A 17,540-nucleotide genomic window follows, 5' to 3' on the forward strand; every position below is an offset into this window, starting at 1 on the left:
GAAACAACTTATAGACAGGATAAAATGTGATTTGTTTTGAAAGAAAGGTAATAAGATTAAGGAAGCCTGGGGAAGACGTCTGCAGAATGTGGGACTTTAGCTAAGCCAGCAAAAACACTTGGAGTCCAGAGTAATGCATGTATTAAATGTAATGTATGAGGAACAAAAAAGGAGCCCGTTGTCACTGGATGGAAGAGTATATGGAAAGTAAAGTGTAAGAAGGCTGGAAAGGTAGGAGGGGGCTAGGTTATGAGGGGCTTTGGACGCCAGAGAATTATATATTTAATCTTGGAGGTGATAGGGAGCCATTGCAGTTTATTGAGAAGGGGCAGGGGTTGACATGATGTGAAACTAAGATCAATTTGACAGCTGAGTGGAGGATGGCACATTGCAGGTGCTTAATAAATGCCTACTGAATTAACCACCTACCTTCTTATCTTACAGAGAAGTCTGAACTTCCTCAGCTTCCTCTCTGTTTTCCTCAGAATCTTTCAGCATCATTACCCTGTCTTGCATTTTCTTCAGTCACAAAAGAAGAATGCTTGTTATTTCCTTTTTAAAAACTTTTTGGAAACAATTGGAATTAAGTGACTTGCTCAGGGTCACACCTCTAGTAACTATCTGAGGCTGGATTAGAACTCAGGTCCTCCTTACTCCTCGGACAGAGCTCTATCTACTACACCACCTAGATGTCTCTGTTTTTGTTATTTCCTACAGCCAACCCTTCTTCCTGTTCCCTAAATTTAGAATTCTGTTCCTCATTTCCACCCCTTTACACAGACTGTTGTTCATACCCAGAACACACTCCCTCCTTTTGAAAATCTTAGCTGTCATCAAAGGCCACTTCAGATGCCACCTTCTCCTGATCACCTTGGTTGTTAATGACTTCTACCTTGTCTTTACCTTTCTGGTGAAGATTGATGGCTGGAAGCCTCATTCTCTCATTTTATGAATGAGAAAGTTGAGGTGTAAAGAAATTAGTGACCTGCCCAGGGTCACATAGGAAGTCAGTGGTAGAGATGGGTTTCAAACCCAGATCTTCTGAGATTGTGGATGAGCATTACCCATAGTGCTTCAGGCAAGAGAAAGTCAGTGTGATTCAATGGAAAGTACTCTGGCTCTGGAGTCTGAGGCTCTGGGTTCAAATTCTGCCACCAACCCGTACCATTTATCTGACCTTGGGCAAATCACCTAATCTCCCTGGGCCTCACTTTCTTCATCTGTAAAGTCATGGGGATAGGACTGGATGGCCTGTCTAGTACTTTTTAACTCTAGATTTATGATTCTGTGTAGCTTTATATAAAGGTCAGCCAGAGGCACTGACCAGACCCTGGGGACGGAGGACTCCCAATGCAATTTGCAGAGTCCAAAACCACTTACAAAGCCAATCTAATTTGAAACAGTCCAAATCCACAGACAATCTCCCTAGTTTCCGGAAATCCCCACCTCCTTGCTTTTCCTGGACCTCGCCTGTCCATGCCCAGTGACAGCTGCTTTGATCAGCCCTGGCAGTAACCGCTTTGCTGCTGCCTCCAATTTAGAGTCAAAACAATCAAGGGAAAGAGGTAATTTTTCTTCCTCTCCCCTGCTCCTTCTCTCCTCCCCACTTCAGCTCCAGGGCCTCAGCTCCCCAGCTGCTGCCCAGGGTCCATTTTCAGTGTACATGTGTATGTGGACGGGATGTTGGAGAGGCCGACTCCCAAATTAAACACGACACACTCCCTGGAGAAGGGATGAGAGATTATTGCTCTTAGCTGGGGGAAAAGATGTGATTTTGCATGCAGACCTCCTCATGGCTGCATCATTGGAGAGGGACCAAATGCAGCAGCAAGATGGCTCTGGGGGCCGTAGAGAGCCCTGGAGGGTGAGCTGGTATCGCTGGGAATCCTTGTGATCTGCTCACTCCCAGGACCAGGGGGTCAAACAGGTGCTGCAGAGACCAGAAGAGAGGAAGACTCCTTTGGAGGCACCCTTTAGCCCACCCTGTCCTGTCTGATTGGGACTACCCAGTATGGGGGAGGGAATCTTGGAAAAGCCTTTGATTTGGCCTGGAAGACACCTTAGAAACCATTAAGTGCAACCCTCTTATCATCTGAGAAGACTTTAAACCTTGGCCAAGTTCAGACCCTCATTACTTCTCTCCTGAGCTCTTTCAAAAGCCTCCTAACTGGACTCCCTGCCTCTAGTCTCTCTTTCCAGTCTGGCTTCCATTCAACTTTCAAAGAGACAGACCTAAAGCACATGTCTGCCCATGCCACTCTCCTGCTCATCAAGCTCCAGTGGTTCTTTATTGCCTCAGAAGTCAAATACAAATGCCTCTGCTTGGCATTTAAGGCCCTTGAAAATATTGCTCCAACCTACCTTTCCAGCCTTATTATTCTTGTTCTCCTTCATGATAACTTTGGCTCAGCCAAACTGGCCTTCTTGTCAATTTTCACACAGGAAATTCAATATCCCATCTCAATGTGCCTTTGCATTGACTATGGCCCATACATGGAATAGACCCCCTCCTCACCCCTACCTCTTAGCATTACTAGTTTTCTATAATGATTGAGTGCACCTGGTGAGTTTGTTAGCTGAGGACCAGCGTAGCTCAGATTGGAGAGGTTCATGCCCAAGTGGGAGACAGCAGATGATTTTTTTGAGCCACAATAGCTCCACAAGACCATCTACCAAATCATGGTTGGGTTAACAATAAACCCCATGGATCCTTAAGGTTGATGGTCAGGTGGCACAGTGTATAGATTGCTGGACCTATATATAGCCTTCAACACTGACCATGTGACCCTGGGCAAGTCACTTAACCTTTTCTGGTTTCAGTTTCCTCATCTGTGACATGGGAATTATAACAGCACCTACCTCCCAGGGTTCTTGTGAGGATAAAGTGAGATACTCTTTGTAAAGCTATTTGCAAACCTTAAAGCTCTACAGAAATACCAGCTATTATTGTTAGCTATTATTAAAATGGTCAAATGTTAGCATAATAGCTCTTGTGAACACTATACCTTATGATTACAAATTATTTCATATCCATTATTTCAGAGAGAGACAGTGTGGTACAGTGGAAAGCTCACTGACTCTGGAGGTGGAGGACTTCAATTCAAATTTTTCCTCTGATGCTCACTACCTCAGGAAAGTCATTTAATTTAGTAAAGCTTGATAACTATTACTATATATTTCAAGTAAGAGAACTTGGTTCAAATCCTGCCTCAGGTAACTGCTCCTTGTGTAGCCTTGGGGCAAATCATTTAATCATTCCGAGCCTTGTTTTCTCTATCTGTAAAATGAAGGGGTTGTACTGGGTGGCCTCTAATGTCCCTCCCAGCTCTAGATATATGACCTCATGATGACTTAATTCCTCATAACAACACTGCAACAGGTAGAAATATTTTTTAATTGGACTGGAATTTTAATTTCATTGGTATAGAGAACACCTAATGAGGATGCCCCATCTTCCCATCAGTACTGCACTTGACCCATAGACTAGTGTCTTTGAGCAATGGTTCTCCACTTGATCTGGCTCATGGCACAGCTTTGTTCTTTTCTGGGCTCTATTCCAGCCCACCTAGCAGAAAATTGCCTTCACATTCTTGAGAACTCCTGTGTTTGAGGGTAGGGATATGTAAAGTGACTCAGCCAAGGTCACATAGCCAAGAGGCATCAGAGGTGAGGCTTGAACCCAGGTCTTTCTGACACTGAGAACAGTGTTCTAGCTGTATTGCAAAGAAGGGAAATGAGGCTCAGACATCTGAACTGGTTTGCTCAGAGTCACACAGTTAGGACTCTGGTTTTCATTCAGACACAGGAACCTCTGAACCTACTGTGCTGGGGACATTGGACACCTCCCATTAAGGACCTGAAGGGATATGAAAGGGAAGCATGATGGGACTTGTTCTGCTTGGCCCCAGAGGTTAGAATGAGGAGCAATATGTTTACATGGTAGAGGCAGATGGAGGGTTGATGTCAAACAAAACTCCAGACCATGTGAACTATCCTTAAGTGGCATGGGCTGCCCCAGGAGACAGCCCCCATTCAGTGGAGGCTGTCAAGGGGAGGCTGGATAACTATTTGTGGTCCATTTGTCAAAGGACTTTTTGTCTAGAGTCAGGTTAAACTAGTTCTCTTATAACCCTTGAGATTCTGTGGTTCTATAATCTAGTCTACTTCCTGCTGTACTATGGAATCAAGGCTTGGCTGGAGGAGATGGGGAGCAAGGAAAGTTCTATTGTTAGCAGCTGGAGGATCATGCCTGTCTTGCAAAGAATATACTCCTTTCTTCCTTCCTTCTTCCCTTCCCTCTCCTTCCCTCCCCTCCCCTCCTCTCCTTTCCTTCCTATGTTCTCCCTCTCTCTCTCTCTCTCTCAGTCTCTCTCTCTCTCTCTCTCTCTCTCTTCCTCTCTCTCTCTCTCTCTCTCTCTCTCTCTCTCTCTCTCACACACACACACACACACACACACACACACACATACACACAGAGTTTAAGGGTGACAACTCTATTCCTCAGGGTAGCAGAGTGCTTAATGCCTGTGGAAACCAAGCACTGGGGGCTATGTGGGTTGCAAGAGTAGTGATTTTGAGCTGGAGAAACACTAACATGCCAGTCAGCTTGGGAGGGGAGGTTGGGGAAGCAGTAGGAAATCTGTGACTGGGAGCCAAGATGCAGTAGATTTGAGGTCAAAAGACTTGAATCTAAAAAATCCCATCTCAGACACCTCCTACCTAGGTGACCTTGTGGCAAGTCTTTGAGGCCCTTATCACCTGTGAAACAAAGGGGTTTGGATGATATGACTTCTATGTTTTATGCTAGGCCTAATTGTATGAGCTGATGGGTTATTATGCATCCTTCCTACAGCCCAAGCCAGTGGCCAATAAATCTGTGATTCTGTTGTAGTTCTCTAGTCTCTACCTTGTCCTTTTCACTGGGGGACAGGACATTGCAGAGAAACAGAAAGGCTAAGTAGAATTGGAGATGCAGGAAACTCTAAGACAAGCTCTCTTTTTCCTTTATGGGAGACAGCATTGCTTCCAAGGAGTTTGCCTGTTCTCTAGTTTAGCTCCCAGCAACAGTTTTGCTTTGGTGTTTTCCACTGGGGAAGCATTTTCAGGTGAAATCTCTGTCTGTGTCTTCCTGGGGTCTGGGGAAGTGAGCTGGGCAGCTGGCCTTAAACAGTCGTATTGAGAGAGGGAGTGCCTCTAGTGAGGCTGACAAAAGACCAAAAGTACCATCTTATTCCATCTTGTCCTGTTCCACTCTACACACTCCCATCCCATCTCACCAAATGCCACAAGTATATATTAGGCACCTACTATTTCAAAGGCATCAATGTTATGTGCTAGGAATGCAAAGACATAAAAGACTGAGACTATCTCTGGCTTTGGGGAGGCTACATTTTATGAGGAGGGAGGTTGCATCATTTGCACAGAGAAGTAAATAGAAGGACATTTGTGATAGAGAGCACTAACAGAATGGGTCATGGATGGTTCAGGCAAAGCTTCTCATAGAAAGTAGCACATGAACTGAGTTCTGAAGGAAGTAAGGCATTCTAAAAAAAGTAGAGGTAAGGAAAAAATTCATTTCAGGCAAGGCAGATAGCCTGTACAAGGTCTTAGGGGTGAGAGATGGAATGTCAAGTTCAGAGAAGAACCAGTAGGTGGTTCTGGCTGAAATATGGAATGCAGAAAGGGAAGCCACTGTGAAATAAGTCTGGAAAGGAGGTTGGAGTCAGATTATAAAAGGGTTTAAATACAAAGGCCATCTACTAAGAGTTTCTATTTTGTCCTAGAGACAATAGGGAACCACTAAAAATTCTGGAGCAGGGGAGTGCATGCTTAAGGAAAATTGTAATTGGCAGCTGTGTGGAGAAAGATTTGAAGAAGGGGAAGGTTCCATATATATTGTCTAAGATAGAAAGTTTGAGATACCCAATAGAGCAAATCTGAGGTATCATTCCCATGAAAAAGACAAATACCCCAGATGAGCTTATCTCTTGTTGGAAAGAAAGAAATTCCCAGATGAAGCCAATTTATGGTATAGACAATATGGTATAAGAGATCTATCAATGGGGGATGGAGTAGTCAGGGAAGGCTTCCTAGAGGAGGTGGGATAGAAACTGATTGCTCAAGGATGGGCAAAATTTTGATAAGAAAGGAAGCAGGAGCACATTCCACATGGATGGGATGGGACAAATAGTGTAAATAAATAAGAATAGCTTGTTATAAATTGGTACATGTACCCACTTGGGAAAACAGCATCATAGAATATTCCTTGGAGAAGCAGAGCTTTGATGGCTGTGTTGATAACAGATGCAGGAAGGAAAGTTAACTGGGGCCTCAGGGGGAAGCTGTGTGCTCATACCCTTACCCAGTCAAAATACTAGAATGAGAAGCAGTCACAAGAAAGGAAGGCAGGCCTACAATGACTAGCCCTGAAAGAACACACCTAAAATTGGTAACCTCTTTGCTCCTTGCACCATCTTTGGAAGCCATTAATTCCAACTGTCATGAGTCTGTACCCATTCCTACAAGGTCCCATTCATGTGTAATTTCTAGCACTACTATTAAAGGGACCCTTATGTACCACAGTCATATATTGTAAGACAATTTTAACCTCTCTCAGCCTCAGTTTCCTCATCAGTAAAATAGAGATCAAAAATACATTGTGGAAAAAAAAGAAGATCCATTTGGAATTCTGGATTTGCCACTCACTACCAGTATATCCTTGAATCAGTCACATACCCCTCTCTGGTACTCAGTTTTGTCCTATGCAAAATGTGGAGGTTGTATTGGATCCTAAACGCACCTCAGAGGTCACCACAATCCTGTAAGCTTGGGGTTCTTTGGGTGCTCACTGGGCCTCCTTATTTCCTTCTGACATAGCAAAATTGGAAGTGCTAGATCAGGTAAATGGCTCAGTATCAGAACTGAGCAGAGGTTACTTGTCATTATAACTTGCTGACTGGGGGGATCTTGACACAGAGTCAAGGTCTAGGGTTTTAACTTGAGTGATCTAGTCAGTGCCATAGGAATGCCTGGCTCAAGAATTTACCAGCCTTTCAGTTAGAAAGTGTATCCAAGGGTCCCCACACTGAGGCTAATCTTTAATTCCTCCTTCAAACTTCTAACTGGTTCTGGGGGCCACCCTCAGGCCCTTCCTGCCTATCCCTGCACTCAGAAATCACTACCAACTCTGAAGTCATCACTTCAGTTCTCTCAAAAACAGTAGTAACATATCTCCCACAACTACCTAGGGAGACTTGGGTTGCCCCAAACTTTTTATTTATTTATTATTTCATAATATAATTTAATTTAATATTTCTCTCCCCCCCAGGGAAAAAGAAAAACAAAGCCTTTGTAACAAATATGTGTAAATAAAACAAATCCTCACATTATCCTATCTGAAAATCTCTTTCTGCACCCAGAGTCCTTTGCCTCTCTTGGGAGGAAGGTGACATGTTTATCGTGTCCCGTAGTTACATGGTTGGTCATTGCTTTGATCAGAGTTCTTAAATCTTTCAAAGTTACTTGTCTTTATAGTCTTGTTTTTGTTATATTCTGCTCACCTCACTTTGTATCAATTTGTATAAGTCTTCACAGTTTTCTCTGACACTCTGTCCACCATTTCTTACAGCATAATAACATCCTATTAATTCCTAAACCATAATCTGTCCACCCATTCACCAATTGGTGAGCGTGTCCTTAATTTTCAGTTCTTTGCCACGGCAAAGAGAGCTGCTCTGAATGGTTTTATACACGTGGGCCCTATCCCTCTTTAAACTCTTTGGGCTATAGGGCTGGTCTCTCACAGTCTACCATGTGAGGAGGTCAATCCAGGATTGTTGTTCACTTTTATCTGATTCTTTGTAACCCCATTTGGGGTTTTCTTGGCAAAGATACTCAAGTGTTTTGTCAGTTACTTCTCCAGCTCATTTTAAAGATGAGAAAACTGAGACAAACAGGGTGAAATTAAACTTGCCCAGGGTCACACAGCTAGTAAATGTCTGAGGTCAAATTTGAACACATATCTTCCTGACTCCAGGCCTAGCCTCGCTGCCTTCAATCAAGAATAACGAACAGCAGTTTAATAACTTCTGCCTGGCCCTAGGTCTCTCAACTCTGACATGGAAAGGAAAGAGCTATTTCCCCACAGGCCATATTTTCAAAGGAGGAGCCCCCAGGGAGGAACTAGGCAACCTGGAGGTGCTGGTAGCCGAAAAGATAGCATTATTGCTTCTTTACCTAAGAACTGTCCAAGGTCCTTGCTGTTCTTTCCTCTGTAGGAGCAGACTTTCCTCAGGCAGACAATGTCAAGGTCTCCTTCTAGCCTTGATTCAGACGTAGCCAGCCCTGGAGAGAGTTCCCAGTAGGTAGGAGAGGACTGGCTGCCCTGCCCAGTGTGATCAGAGAAGAAAAGTAGCTGCGTCTGCTAATAAATAGGTGTGTGTGGCCTCATCAATTAGCTCCAGTTCATTTACTGTCAGCAGCCATGGGAGCAAGGAGGAGTTAGGGGAAAGGTGGAGGGAGTGAGGGAAAAAAATGATTTTTAGATTAGCTCCCAATCCATATTTTTAAAGGAAGAAAAGGGAACTAAACAGACGTGAAATTAAATCAAATGAGTTCCTGGACAGCTTAATGAGTTTTCCCCCCATCCTTCGGCTCATTCCACGTGTCTCTGGGGACAGCAGGAAGAGCTAATAACCATCTGGGATAACACACTGATTGCATCAACTATTGGAAATCAGTGCTTGGTGGGACCTGGTAGTTCAGAAATATGTCCCACCTTTCTAAAAACAACTTCCCACTACCCTCCCCTCATTACTCCTCCCCCTCCTTCACAAAGTATTCCTGGGAGGGAAAGAAAGAGAGAAAGAAGATATGGAATAATTATAGCTTTGAGGGAGATATGTGGAGGTATTTGAGGAAGGCTGAATGCTGGGGTCCCAGCACTTCTGCCTGGGCAAGACAGGATATATAACTTATAGCAGAAAGAACACTGGCTTTGGAGTCAAAGGACCTGTGTTCAAATCTTGCTTCTATTTCTTCCTTCTTGTATGAACTCAAGCGAGACATTTAACCCCACTGGGCCTTGGTTTCCTCATCTGTAGAGTGAGGGAGGGTGGACCAGATGGGTTTGGAGGTCCCTTCCAGCTCAAGAGCAATGATCCTATGAAGTGTAACTGCCTGGAAAGGCAGTTATTTTAGGGGAGCTCAGGTCTGTGTTTGAGTTTTCACTCTGTCTGCCAAAGGTTTGGGTTGGAGTCTGCTCAGAAGTTCTAAGAATGACATCATCAACTTAGGTAGGTGGGTGGGTGGGGCTGGAAAGCTTGGGTCCTGGTTCCATACCATCCTTCCCCAACCTTCAATAGTTCTTCACCTTTAACCATAGAATCAGAAGGGACCCCAGTGATCAACCGTGTACCCAATATGAATTTAACTACCAATTCTCTGTACAATATTATTGACAAATGGCTATCTGGGCATAATTTTGCATCGGAACAAGCCCTAAATTTGAAATCAGAGGACCTAGATTTTAATCCTAGCCCTTCAATTTACTACCTGTATGATTTTGGATGAATCAATTAATGTCCCTAGGCTTTATTTTCCTCTTCTATAAAATAAGGACTAGTGCAGGGTCCTTTGTCATGGACAGATTTCAGAAGGTCTATGAACTTGAATGGAAAAATAATTACATTTTATTTCAGTATAATTAGCTCCCTTCCTAATCCTATGTATCTCATTTCATGCATTTAAAAACCTTATTCTGAGAAGGGGTCAATAGACCTCATTAGACACTGACCAAGGGCTCCAGGACACAAAATTAGTTAAGAACTCTTTGTCTACAGGATTACTAAAGCCATTTCTGGCTGTATTTCTATGATCCTAGGGTTCAGGCTCACTTGAGGCAGGGTGGTATAATGGAAGGAGCACTAGACTTGGGGAATCAAAAGGTCTATACTTAAGTCCCAGTTCAGACCACTTTATTAGTTGATCTTGGGAAGTCACTTAACCTCTTCCAGACTCAGTTCCATTATTTTAAAAATGAGGCTAAAAATATTTGGACAGTGTATCTTGCCTGGCAAAAACATTTTCTAAAACCTTAAAGCATGGTAGCTGCTGCTACTATCACTATCTCTAGGGACAGGGAGTTCACTGCTTATTGTTGCAGCCCAATCTACTGCTGAACAGCTCTGATAATTAGAAGAATTTTCCTTATGTAATAACTGGCTGTTTGCATAATGCTTTAAAGCGTTCAAGGCACTTTACAAATATTATCTCATTTGAGGCTTGCAACAACTCTGGGAAGTAGGTGCTATTATTATCCCCATCTTACAGATGGGGAAACTGAGGCTAGCATAGATTTGTGACTTGCCCAAGGTCACATATTTTCCTCTCTACAACTTCTACCCACTGTTTCTAATCCTTTCCTTGTTGTTCAAGCAAAACAAATGCAATTAACCCTTTCCCCCATAACAGCCCTCTTAATGCTTGAAGGCTACTAGTCACTTAATCTCTGTCTCAGTTTTCTCTGCAAAATGGCCATAGGTAGCTAGGTGGTGCCATAGAGGATAGAGTGCTATGCCTAGATTCAGGAAGACATATCTTCCTGAGTTCAAATCTGGCCTCAGATACTTGCTAGTTGTATGACCCTGTTAACTTAAACCTGTTTGCCTCAGTTTCCTCATCTGTAAAATGTGCTGGAGAAGGAAACGACAAACTGCTCTAGTATCTTTGCCAAGAAAACCCCAAATGGGGCCACAAAGAGTTGAACTCAACTGAAAAACAACTGAATAGCAGCATCTATCATGACACGCCCACTTCCCCCTGCCAAGTCTTCTTTTCTCCAAGATGAACATTTCTACTTATTTCAACTAATCTTCATATATCATAGTTGCTACTCCTTTGCCATCCAAGTTGCTATCATCTGAATGTACTCCCTACTAACAACTAAGTCAGGCAGGGGATAGAACACTGGTCAGGAGAGCCGGAGTTGGAATCCTGTCTCAGACACCTCCTAGCTGTGTGACTGGGGACAAATCACCCAATGTCTCTCAGTTTCCTCCTCTGTAAAATGAAGATAATAATAGCACTTACTTCACAGGACTGTTGGGAGGATCAAATGAGATAGCATGTGTAAACTGCTTTGCAAACCTTAAAGAACTTTAGAAACGCTAGCCATTGTGATTATTATCATTAAAATGTGGTACCTGGGACTCAATACAATATTCTACGTATGGACTGACCGTGGCAGGCTATGATAGAACTATCACTGCCCTCATTCTGAACACTGTGCTTTTGTTGATCCCCAGACTACATTAGGGACCTTAACTGCTCACTCTTGTTGAGATTGTAGTTTTTAAAATACCTAGATGTGGGGGCAGCTAGGTGGCACAGTGGATGGAGTACCAGGCTGGAGTCAGGAAGACTCCTGAGTTCAAATCTGGCCTCAGACACTTAGTAACTGTGTGACCTGAGGCAAGTCACTTAACCTTGATTGCCTCAAAACAACAACAAACCCAGAGCTATTTATTTTTTAAAGCACAAATTGCTTTCTAGTCACATTTCCTCCATCTTGCATATGCAAGATGGAGGAAATGTGACTATATATGTGTATATATATATAGTATATATGTATATATACTGTACATATGTGTATATACATACATATATATATATGTGGATGCTGTTGATTTTTTTGGAGTCCTTGGGCAAGACTTTACATTTATCTCTCAATCTTTATCTTACTAGATTTAGTCCATTATTTTAACTGGTCAAATGAAATCTTTTTGTCCTTATAATTAACTATCATATTATTCCCTACTCTGTGACATCAGCAACATTAAGAAACATGCCATCTGTGCCTTTATCCAAGTTACTGATAAAAAAATGTTGAAGAGAGAGGTGGTCAAAGAAAAATTTTAGAAGCAATCTATTACAAAACTCTATTTCCTGTAATTTTTCCTTCCCCGATATCTCCTTTATTAGTCTATTAGCCTGGACAATGGATGCCTGGGTTGGACACACATTGGTTATGTCCAATAAACTCAATAGACTTTTAGCTTCACTGGTGATTCAAAGCAAAGCAAAGCAAAACAGAACGCAACTCCAGAAGACTTTCCTAAATGGCTGTTAGATAGCTCCGCCCTGGTAGAAAGCTGTGCTAAAGTGAAGTGGTTTCACTTGACTGGAAATAGGGCCACCAAATCGTACATAATGATCTCTAGGGGTTGTATGTTGGCATAGTCTTAAAATGGAATACCATCTATATTTTATTGTATTTTTATTTATTTTCCCAATTATATTTTAATCTGGTTTGGATAGCACCTGGGAATATTGTGGGCCCTGGGCTGTGTGTTTGACATCTCTGTTGCAGCAGAAAGAACAGTGAATTTGGAACACAGAAGAACATGTTAATAATCCCAATTCTTCCTTTTGCCCACTATGAGGCCTTGGAAAATCCAAATAATTCCCTTGACTCCGAGTTTCTTCATCTGTAAAATGGGCAGATTAAATTCAGTTCTGTAAACATTCATTGTAAAAAGAGAAATGGGTCTAGATGAACTCTAAAGTCCCTTCTTACTCAATGATCCTATGATCTTATTAAAGACCTACTATGTGCCAGGCACTGTGGCTATATGAAAATAAATATCAAAACAGTCCCTGCCTTCAAGAAGCTTATATTATAGAGGGGAAAACCATGTGTGTGCAAACAAGTAAATATAAAGTGATGTCTGAGGATGGGTTAGAGAACTGGGAGAATCAAGAAAGGCTTTGGGTATGAGGTGGACCCTGAAATGAGCCTTGAAGGAAGCTAGGAATGCCAAGGGGGTAGAATGGATAATAATACCTGTTCAGAGAGTTTGGGTGATTGGGAGGATCCAATGCGATAATGTGGGGCTCTTTCTTGATTGTAAATTTCTAATCTGCCCTGATATGACCTTCTTTAAGGCATCTGGCACCAGCTGTGGTCCGTTTTCCAAGCTCAGTAAACTGCCTGGTGGCCTCTTGCCTCCAGAAGGGAGCTTAGTCAATGCTATTTGGGCACTGGAAGTTGCTCTCTTTCAAATGGTGAGTTAGTAGAAGAGCTGGGAAGATTCAGAAGCCATCCGCCTTTCTCTGATTAAGTCTCTAGAGCCCTTGGGTTTCTTTTTGCCAGTATCAGCTTGGAATGTACATTGTGGTTTCTGCTTGCTTTGAAAATGTGACCCAGACGACTTTTCAATCTGTTTTCCTTTTCCTTGCTGGTGACCTAATATTCTGGTATCTTTCCCCCTAGTCTAAACAATACAGCTGCATTGCATCCTATTAAGAGAGAACCAAAGGCATGGATAAATGGTTTCTAAACAGCTGATTATGGACCCCCAGAGGCAGGATCTTGCTGACCTGGTGATTTGGTTGGGAGCTGCTCCTTCTGCCTCTCCTCCCTCTCTTGCAGGGGCCCAAGTGCCCACTAAGGGGTGATTCTGGAAAGTGATTGAGAGCCCTAAGGATTGAACAGAAGGTCAGTGAGGCATTTCTATTAGAGCATTCTTAAAGAGCTCTTTGGGGAAAGCAGCTTAAGTGAAAAGTCAGCTGGCAGACCCAAAGTCATTCATGTGCATCCTTCTCTTGGCAAAAAACAATGATGGCTCCTGGACACTTCTCTCCCTACCTCACCTCTACTCTTTCTCTTGCACTCAATTGTTAGTGCTGCATCAATCTACAGACAACCTTATATTAGGCACAGAGTGCTCTGGATTCAGTATTGGATTCCAATCTTGACTCTTGCTATTTCCTACTTGTGTGACCTTAGTCTCTGTGGAACTCTGTTTCTTCTTCTGGAAAATGAGGCAATTGGATACATGATATTTATGTTCCCTTGTAGCTAAATGCATGATTTGACTTTTTATATCTTTTATTCCTCTGCAGACTGTAAGCTCTTTGAGGCCAGGGACAATTTCATTTTTGTCTCTGAATTCTCATGACTTAAAACAGTGCCTGGCCCATTGTAGGCAATTAGTAAGTGTGGACTTGATAAGAAATAAATCCCAGAGAACTGTTATGTAGTCTTGGGGTATGTGGCATACAAGGAGTTGGGATGAACATGGCATTGGGTGGGAGAGGCAGCTTTGGCATTCACCTATTGCCATGTGTGGATATATGTGATCAATCTGAAAGTTATCCCCTTGCTCTCTCATTGATTGCTGTTGTCAGAGAGGAGGAGAATCTTTCCTGGGAGAGAAATTGGGATAGGACAAGGATACGTGTATATATTCTGTGAGCATTTATTATGTGTCTACTATGTGCCAAACATTGTACCAGGTAATGGGAATTTATATGGAACAATTTATGGTTACAAACCAATACATTGTCTTATTTGATCCTTCCAATAGCACCACAGGGTCTTCGTTTTATAGATGAGGAAACTGGACTTCAGAGAAAAAAAAATGCCTGCAGTCACAAAGGTTGTCAGTGACAGAGCTTAGAATTGAAGTGAGGTCTTCTGACTTCAAATCCAGTATTGGGTTTGATGATGGTGATGGTGATGATGGTGATGGTACTGATGGTGATTGCGATATAGCAATTTGAGGTTTATAAAGCATTTTATATATGTTACCTTATTTGAACCTCACAACAACTCTGCCTGTGAGGTATTTGTTAGTATTATCCTTCTTTAACAGATGAGGAAACAGACTTGATGTATGTCTCAGGTCACACAGCTGGTAAGTATCTGAGGCAGGATTCAATCTCAAGTCTTCCAAACACCAGTGTTTCACCTAACTCTCTGATAATGAAGATACATTAGATGACAGCTTAAGGTGTCATTTTTCTACCCAGTGGATATTTATATTTCTAAAAAATACCTTTATGGTATAGAGTCAGGCAAGACTGTCAACTCCAGTCCTGGGCACTTGGCTTGGAAGTGTTCAGAGATACCTGAAGCTGCATGTGGATAATGAAAAGAGTTTATTTCACAATTGCTTTCTTCCAGAGCTTGGGCTCCTTCCCACTCAAATGAAGTCTAAGGAGGAGAATGACCTGAGGAGTTGTCACATTCTGACCCTGTAAAGAGAGTGAGAACTTGAAGATTTGGTAAACCAACCTCTTAAATGTTGCCAAACCCTAGTTAAGAATTTGGAAAAGATTTGGAAAAGACTTCAGCAGTCCGTTACCTCATCGAAACCACATTAGAACAGAAAGGCCTTCAACATTATCCACAAATGGTTGTCCAGGGTCCTCTTAAGACTCTCAGTGAAAGCAAGTTACTACTTCTCAAAGCATTCACCACTCAAAGTGTCCACTTTTAGACACTTCTAATTGTTAACATTTTCCCTTATATTGTGCTGATATCTGTTCTCCTACAACTTCCACCCATTGCTCTAAGTTCTGCCTTCTGAGACCATAGGGAACAAGTTGACTCTCTCTTCAACATGATTGCTTTTCAGATACTTGAAGAAAGTTAACATGTTTCTCCTAACCCTTCTCTTTTCTAGCCTAAATATCACTGACTGACTGGGGATCTCTTAAACTCATGTTTGTTTAATCGATTTGAAATGTTGCATGGTTTCCAGTTTTCTCACCACTCTGATTGTTCTTTTCAACAACATGCTCTGGTTTGTCAATATCCTTAAAACATGGTGCCCAATACTCCAGATATGGTCTGAACAGAGCAGAATACATCGATGTCTTGTGGTGCTAAGAACACAGGCAAAGGAAACAACAAAGGTACTTACCTATGTCTCAAGGTAACTAAAAGCTATATCCTTGGCAATACAGTTTTAGCTTCCTTCTCTCTTAACCTGTATCAGTGTAAGTGTTCATAGAATTCTTACAGTCAGAGTCTAGGGACTCTGCCATCTGTTATTTTTGGAGGCAACTTAATGATGAGAGGGATAGGGAAGACAGGGGCTTATGTTTCTTGATGATCACTTGACTAATTGAGAAAACAGGTTTGTCCAGTCTAACTTAGGAACAGAATCATGGTGTACACAGAGTGGGACTAGTGAGATTCAAAGCCAGAAGGGGTCAAATACTTGTGGTCCAGTTGGACCTGGGTATTGGGAATCTGGGATTGGGAAACTGAGAGAGTACAGTACTGTTTAATTCAATGCCTTGTTAGTACTTTTATTATGAATTTCCCCATTCTAAAGTTGCCTGCATTATAACTTTCTGTGTTGCCTTTCCCACCAGATACTGCATTCTTTGTCTTGTTCATCTTTGTATCTTACATGCCCTGGCATAGGGCTTTGCATATTCTAGGTCATTAATTAAAATTTTTAAAAAATAGATTTTATTGACATCTTTTGTTTTCACATATCACAGTCATTTCAATTTCCCATCCCTGCCAGATTAACCCCTCCCCTGTGAAAAAGAAAATCAATTAAGGAAAAAGCAATCAAATTTAGCAATTGCATCAGTTAATATGTTTAGTATTCTGTCCTAGAAGTCCCCTACTCTTTTTAAATAGGGGAACAGGTTTGTTTCATCATCTAGTCTTTGGGGCCTTGGATGATTCATTTATTTCTCAGAATTAAACTTCCTTTTCATAATCTTTTTATTTCACATTATTGTAGCCATTGTATATATTTTTCTTGGTTCAGTATCAGTTCGTGCAAATCTTCCCATGGTTCATAGAATTTCTTTGCCCGTTCTCCTTCTTTCTTTCTTTCCTTCCTCCCTCCCTCCCTCCCTCTTTCCCTTCCTTCCTTCCTTCCTTCCTTCCTTCCTTCCTTCCTTCCTTCCTTCCTTCCTTCCTTCCTTCCTTCCTTCCTTCCTTCCTTCCTTCCATCTTAGGTTTAAGTGACTTGCCCAGGGTCACACAGCCAGTAAGTATCTGAAGTCAGATTTGAACTCAGGTCTTTTTGACTCTAGGAGTGGTGCTCTATTCACTGAGCCACCTAACTGCCCCTTTGCCATTTCTTTCTAAACAATAAAATTCAATCATATTCATGGACCGTTTCTTCCCCCACCCCCATTTCTCATTTGGAGGGCAATCAATTTGCTTCCAGTTTTTTTTTTTTTTTTGCTGCCACAAAGAACAACACCATAGACATTCTGATATTTTGGACCTTTGCTTCTTTTTTTGACCTCTTTGAGGTAGATATACAATAGTGGAATCACTGGGTCCTAGGAGAGTGTAAGAAATCCAATACTTGGTGATGCTTGAGAAAGATGAATCTGCTGGTGGGAAGAGTTGGGGAGGTCTTAATATCTGAGAGCTCTCTAATGATAGACAGAAGGACAGACAGATCAATTGAAATATTTATTAGTTGCTGGGATTGGGTATTTTTCACTTTTCTTGAATAATTATCTTTTGAATGATTTATAATTAATGAATGAAGGAGATCTACAAAGTTGTAGTTCAATGACAATTAGCTTTCAGTGTCAGGAAACCATGTTGTAGTTGTTCCAGGGTCAGGGCCAATGGTGGTGCTCTGCAAATGGTCAAGTTATTTTGAAGTTGAGGTTGGTTTTTTCGGGGCAGTATGAGAATTTAATGGACAATAAGGCACAGGGCCAGAAAATATCGTTTGTCATGAGTGAATTGCCCTGGTGTTGAACAACAA

The sequence above is a fragment of the Notamacropus eugenii genome, chromosome 5 (genome assembly GCF_028372415.1).
Source record: "Notamacropus eugenii isolate mMacEug1 chromosome 5, mMacEug1.pri_v2, whole genome shotgun sequence".
NCBI classification, from domain to species: domain Eukaryota; kingdom Metazoa; phylum Chordata; class Mammalia; order Diprotodontia; family Macropodidae; genus Notamacropus; species Notamacropus eugenii.